The sequence below is a fragment of the Brassica oleracea genome, chromosome C5, assembly GCF_000695525.1.
Source record: "Brassica oleracea var. oleracea cultivar TO1000 chromosome C5, BOL, whole genome shotgun sequence".
NCBI classification, from domain to species: Eukaryota; Viridiplantae; Streptophyta; class Magnoliopsida; order Brassicales; family Brassicaceae; genus Brassica; species Brassica oleracea.
In genome coordinates, this window is record NC_027752.1 from 9079339 (window position 1) to 9086054 (window position 6716).

The 6716-nt window shown below is 35.3% G+C and overlaps 1 long non-coding RNA gene across 1 annotated transcript in view; it reads left to right on the forward strand.

Annotated features, from left to right (window-relative positions):
• LOC106294044 overlaps positions 1-446 on the forward strand; it is a 7442-nt gene extending 6996 nt beyond the window's left edge. Inside the window, exons 2-3 of the long non-coding RNA XR_001260718.1 lie at positions 87-130; positions 198-446. This is a non-coding gene — a long non-coding RNA (uncharacterized LOC106294044). The remainder of the gene's footprint in view (positions 1-86; positions 131-197) is intronic.
• The last annotated feature ends 6270 nt before the right edge of the window (positions 447-6716 follow it).

Here is a 6716-nt window from a genome sequence, read left to right on the forward strand (position 1 = left end):
GTTAATAATTACTAATTATTGGTGGTTTTACATAAAACTCAAGCCTCAGAAACTGATATTGGTGGTTTCCCTTTGTTTTGTTGCAGTCATCAGTTGGGCATACGGTTTTATCAATCACTCAACCTCGACCGTAAGTTCTATTTCTTCTTAATTATTCAAGGGCTGTTTATAACTTAAGCTTTTTCTCTGTTAACAAGTCTGGAAGCAGTCAACCTGCGTAAGGTCAACAAGGTGAGAGGCCACTGGAGTGCAAGAAACAGTGCGTAAACATTTTATATGATATATCAAGTTGCATAGTCAGGGTGTGGTTTATATGAGATCTCAAGTTTTGGAGGGTGATTGGCTTAAAAAAATTGGTTATTTGGTTTAGGTCTTATTTTTCATATGTAATGTGTTTCTGATCATGAACCGGTTTGAGCAAATAGTATTTGTCATTAAGGTAAATATATTTTTACTGGTTCTCTCGGTTCGTAAAAAAAAAGGTGTACTTATGTGTGCATCTAACAACTCAGGATCCAAAACAACTACATCAATTGAATGTTGTAGAAACTTCTTTATACTTTGGATAATTTTCATACTATGGGGACTATGTAGATTTTTGCATCGTATTAAGAAACCAACTGAATTGAGAATTTTGGAAAGAACATCTCAATGATGTTAAAAAAACGGTGTACTTATTTATTTAGTTTTCTCTGTTATTTTTTTCAAGAATAGTTTTTAGAATAAAAAAAATAATTCTTTCAAAAAGAAAAAGTTTAAATAATAAAAATATCTTAAAGTTCTAAATCATATATGTAAAAAAACATTAATAAAAAGTAATTTCACATATATAAAAAGGTGTAAAAAAGGCGCAAAATAAAAGACACATCAATTTCAATTTTTCGAATAACCATAATTTTCGACAAGAATAATTTGCAGTTTAATAGTTTATCACAGTAGAACCTTTATAAGTCAATACTCGATAAAATAATAATCTCCATAAACTAATAAATTTTTTTAGGTCCCAACTTGGACCTGTTCAAAACTTGACACAAATCGATAAAATAATAAGATAATAATTTTTTAGAAAATTCTATGTAAATATATGGTTCCATTAAAATTATAAATTAATAATTTATATGTATATATATTTTATATAAGTAAAAACCTATTATTAAATTGTTTCTTTTATATTCACAATGAAATTATCTTTATATTTTCTTAACAGTTAATATATTTTTGATGAGATTTAATAATATTATATCTTAAACCACATTTAAGTTCTATGCAATATATATTATATACACCAAATAATATAATATAATTAATATAAATGTCAAATTAAGAAAAAAATTAATGTATATACACTAAAATCAAATATATACTTTATCTTAAAAAAAAATCTAAATAAATAAATTTTTGTAAATTATTATCACATAAATAAATTTTTGTAAATTATTATCACTATAAATTAATAAAATTTAAGAGTTCCAACAATATTAATTTATAGAGGTTCTGTTGTATATCTGGTTGAACTTAATAGATTATCTATTGTACCAATCGAAAACAGTTTAATATTTTCAGTTTTTTTTTAATGGAAAACACTTCTAATGTAAAGCCTTCATCAATTTTGAAGATATTTAATCAAAAGTCACTATTTCTCAGTCGGCAACACTGACATTCTTCTAATCTTTCAATAGGACCAACAAACAAAAAAGCTAGATAAGGTCATGACGATTCACTAATACTATGTTAACAGCTTGAGATTTAAATGCAACAACAACACATATCAAGGTTTATGTTATATTTCACACATTAATCGTCACTTATATTTCATGCTTTGGTCCATTACTATAGTATAAAAAAAAAAACTCATCCTTCCTGCATTTCATGTGCCTTACCAAACACAATTGACACAACTTTTAACAAAAAGTATATTTGGATTGGTAGGTATACTCGGTGGCGGAGCTTGGAAAAAATGTCAAGGGGATCAATTCATAGTTAACATTTATTATAGGGGAACTAAATCTCACTCTTATTTTCAAATTTACCAAAGAGATATACATGTAAAAAAAATTATTCATAAATTCATATATGCCAATTGACCCAAATGATATCAATGTGGCTCCACCACTGGGTATACTTAATGTTTCAGAACTAATTTGATGATTCCATGAAACTTCATTTATGGTAATATGATCCAAGTCTTCGTGTAGATCTACTACTGTATACGGCTATTGATCTCATAAGGTCGACCAACTATTAGGACATACTTGCGGATCCATCCATTCTTAGTAATAGGTTAACATATATCTCAAATTCGAACGGGAAATTATCTAAACTTAAACAAAAACACTGATTGTTTACTAATTAAGATAATCCTTTTTTTTATAAACTTAATTAATTTAACCATCTCAAACCGAACACTAAAAATTGCACTATTTTAGTGTGATACTATAATTTTACTATAATTTGCTGTAAAGTCATTAGGTTCTTAAGGACTGCAAAAAAGTTTATTTTAAAAGCCCATAAGAAACTAAAATTAATTTCAAAGCTAAACAGGAAAGTTTAGCTGTGGAAATAATACATAGGCTAGAGTACAAAACAACATCTAGTGTCCCTACAAATCGCTTCTCAATCACCGAGATGAATCAAGAGAATATCAAAGCATGACAGTTCAGACGAACACTCACTGGAAATGGCTCCATATTGTTTCAACGGGGGCGACTGGCAACAGCCTCGGAACACCAGTGAGTTGGAGGAGGACACCGAGAGAACAGATCCCTTACTAACATGGTGAAAGACCAAGAGCCATATACTACCCAAAGAGCCATATACTACCCAAAGCCCAACACCTACTATATACTACCCAAAAACAATTATTCTATTCATCTAAGACAAAGATAATTATAAAATATTTTCACACCTCCACGAAATCTATTTACATATCTCCTCTTACTCAAACGATTTTATTTCATACTCTGAATATTTATACAATACATTAGTTAACAGGTCAACAAAAAACTAAACGCATGTCGAAGATGATTATAGTTTCAACTATTTATATGAATATATCATATCACACTAATACAATACTGTCGCATTCATCCCAATATCAAATACATCTAATACATTACAAATATAACAAGATTTCTGCAGAATAATATACAAATGTCAATAGCACAAATGAAAAACAATCCGCGCGAAGCGCGGACACACCACTAGTTTATTTATATAATGTTTTTTCTTTGAGAAAGGGCTTTATGATGTTGTATAATCGAATCTCAGTTTTCGTTTGTAATTCGAACAGCTTTAGTTGGTATAAGAAAACTTTTTGTGCCCCATATGCTAAAGAAGTTTCTTACTCTACCCGTGATTACAATCATAATACCAAATTTGTAGACGTCGTTGCATTATATCTTTCATCTTTCATTTCGTCATTTGGAATTTTTATCTAAGAGTTATGGTTGTTTCTTTGGGACTGATATCTACAGATCGGATCCGCGAACAGTCAACTTCATCAGCGTTTTACCGTTGATACAGAAGGAACCAGGGAACGGGCGAGATATCATTGGAAAGCTCTCGATGCCAGATTTTCAGATCATCTATCCGATCATCAAATCGACGTACGGTTAGAAATTTATTGACGTTTCTTCTTGGTGAAGAATAAAGCTGTTGAGTTGCATAGACAGTTCCGACCAGTCTTGGTTTTAGTGAGAAACGGTCAACAGAAACAAAATCTTTCAGTCTGGAAATTTGTCAGTAAGTAGTTAATTCTCTTATCTATCATCTCCTGCAAACGGATCGTTATTCCGAGTTATTTTCTGAGAGTTATGCTTGTTTTCGTGAGAGGTGTTGGTGCAGTTTGCGTTTACGACCAGCCTGGAGATGAAGCTACTTTGGTTAAGCAAATGGAGTCCGATCGGAGTAAACTTGGTGTCTATGGATAGAAGACATATAGGACTACATTATGACCGGAGGGATCTAAAATTTAACGGTCAGTGCTTGAGTTATTCATCTGTTTGCTCTATGGTTCAGCTCTGCCAGAATATCATATTGATCTAATTTCAGAGAGCTCCAGAGTTTCTTTGTTAGAGCCGTCAAGGTCCATTCTACGTTTCCTCAGTTTTTTTCAGAACCCGTGGCAAAGGTGAGGGTCTATTCCGTAAATCCCGTACCAATGTAGAATTCTCTCTATCGTAGTTTAGATTTCGAATCATGATCCGTCTGTTTGAATTGAGTCTTAATTGTTAGTTAGTTCATTCACTGTAAACTGGAACTAGGGGTCTAGAGGATTAAACCGTTGATTGTTTGCGTGATGTTAAGAGATGCGATATATATATATGTATGTACACATAGCTATGAGTAGGGACGATGTGAGCGGGCGGGGCTCATAGATGTCTGGGCTAGCTACGCTACTTTGATTGTGCGGGCAGGGATTCAGAGACGTCTGGACTTGCGATGCTACTTGTGCGGGCGTGTGGTGCAGAGACGTTTGTACCATGGACGCTACTTGAGAGGGCGGGGGTACAGAGACAGACTGTACTAGCGACGCTACATATTATATATCCATATGAGGAGATGCGGGGTGTATGGACTAGCTATATGCTATCATCGCATTGTTTGATTTGTGTGATGCGCTAGGCGTCGTGTGTGTTCATGTTAGAGCTAAACTTCCGTAGTGGGAGTTCTATTACTCAAGTCAGTGGTTTGCTTGTTTAGCATCTCATACCTCACGGAGTAACTCCCATGTTACTCACCCCTCTTTCTTCCCCTTTCAGATGAGACTGACGAGCAGGAGTGATTGCTATCGGGCTGGTGCTTTGGGAGTTTTATTTCTGTCTTTTTCAGACTTGCGGATTTTATGCTTTTATCGATATTTTCGGGATTTATTATGTTATTTGGATTTATGGTTATTTATTGGATTTACGACTTTGGAGTTGACTTTTGAGAAGTAATAAATGGAGATTTCAGACTTTTTATTTATTTAAGTTATTTTGGAAAATACGGGTGTTACAATTTGGTATCAGAGCGGGGTTCCATCCCGGCTCTGACCCGGGATGACGATTTGTTGGGACGTGGTTTTGACTCGGTCGTAATTCGGTTTAATCGATTTTAAAATATTTTTGAATCTGAGGATTTGAGAGTTTTAATGAAAGAAAAATACAGCACCTTTCCGTTCAGTAACTTCTAACCCAAGTGTCTTTTTATTGACGATGAGTTTATCATCGTCATCCGCTCTCTAGCTAACAGGGTTTCAGCCAGATGTTCGAGAGATGGATGATGTCACAGTTTGATAGATTGCTTCGGTGTGTATCAGCTTCGTCTGTCGTGTTCGGAGATTGTCCGCATGTGGATATGTGATGTTGTTGCCACCACCCAAACTTCAAGCCATCGCTCCACGAGTTTTTGTTATTGGAGATTATGTGGTATGAGATGTGAGCCATGAGTTGGCATGTGTTATTCGTGTATATGAGTATATTTACTGCCTCAGAGGCATGGTTATTTTGTAAACTCGTGGGGATCGCTTTTGGATTGGGTGCGACAGCTTGCGTTGTGTCATATTGGAGTTACGCTTGGTATGTTTTCCAGTTTTTGGCAGTGTTAATCATTTCAGAGATGTGTCAGCTCGGACAGCTGACATAGAAATGCTGGGAGCTATTTATATTGATTGCGGTGTACCAGTTATGCTTGGAGGGCCGATTGGTTCAGAGACTCGTCAGAGATAGAGTTGTGTTTTGCGATATCATTCTTGGGATGGACTGGTTATCACGACATTGAGTACTGTTGGATTGTCTGAGGGCAAGAGTTCATATTTCTGGAGCAGAGCAGATTTTATTTGCATACATGCTACATGCGAGGAGTTATTGGATGTAGGGAGTAAATGAATTTTGGTGATCATTTCGATGGTCAACATGAGTTGCAGGATCTTCTAGTTATCTCAGAGTATGGAGATGTATTTGAGGCATTTGGAAGGGCCGTCACCAGCCAGAGGAGATGTTCTTACGATCGAGTTAGAGTCAGGAACAGCACCGGTTTCACGAGTTCTATACCGATTAGCGCCAGCAGAGATGGCTGAGATGAAGGAACATATGGAAGTTTTATCAGACAAGAGATTTATCAGGCCGAGTAATTCGCCGTGGTGAGCACCAGTGCTGTTTGTAAAGAAAAAAAGTGATGGATTTTCAGGCTTTGTATCGACTACATAGACTTGAACATGGTAACCATCATATTGATGAGTTGTTGAATTAGCTGCATGGAGGTTCATGGTTCTCGAGGGTTGTCTTGGCATCAGGACATCATCAGATTGCTATAGTTGAGGAGTATGTACGGAATGTGGGTTTCCGTATACGTTATGGATATTATGAGTTTTGGTGATATCATTTTGGATCGACGAATGCACCGATAGCATTTGAGAAGCTTATGAATGATTTCTTTCCCGAACACTTGGACAAGTGCGTGATTGTACTCATCGACGACCCGATTGAGTTATTCTTGGAGTAGAGGGAGCATGATGAGCATTTGTGGATTGTGTATTGATGCATGAGGATCAGGTCATTCCATATACATTGCATTAGTTGAGGCCTCACGAGACCCACTACCCTATTCATGATTCGTAGTGGCTGCAGTGGTATCTGCGTTATAGTTTGGGGATTGTAATTGTACAGGAAGGAAGTTCAGATTCTCTGGGATCATTGGAGTCTGAAATCTATCTTCATTCATTAAAACTTGTACTT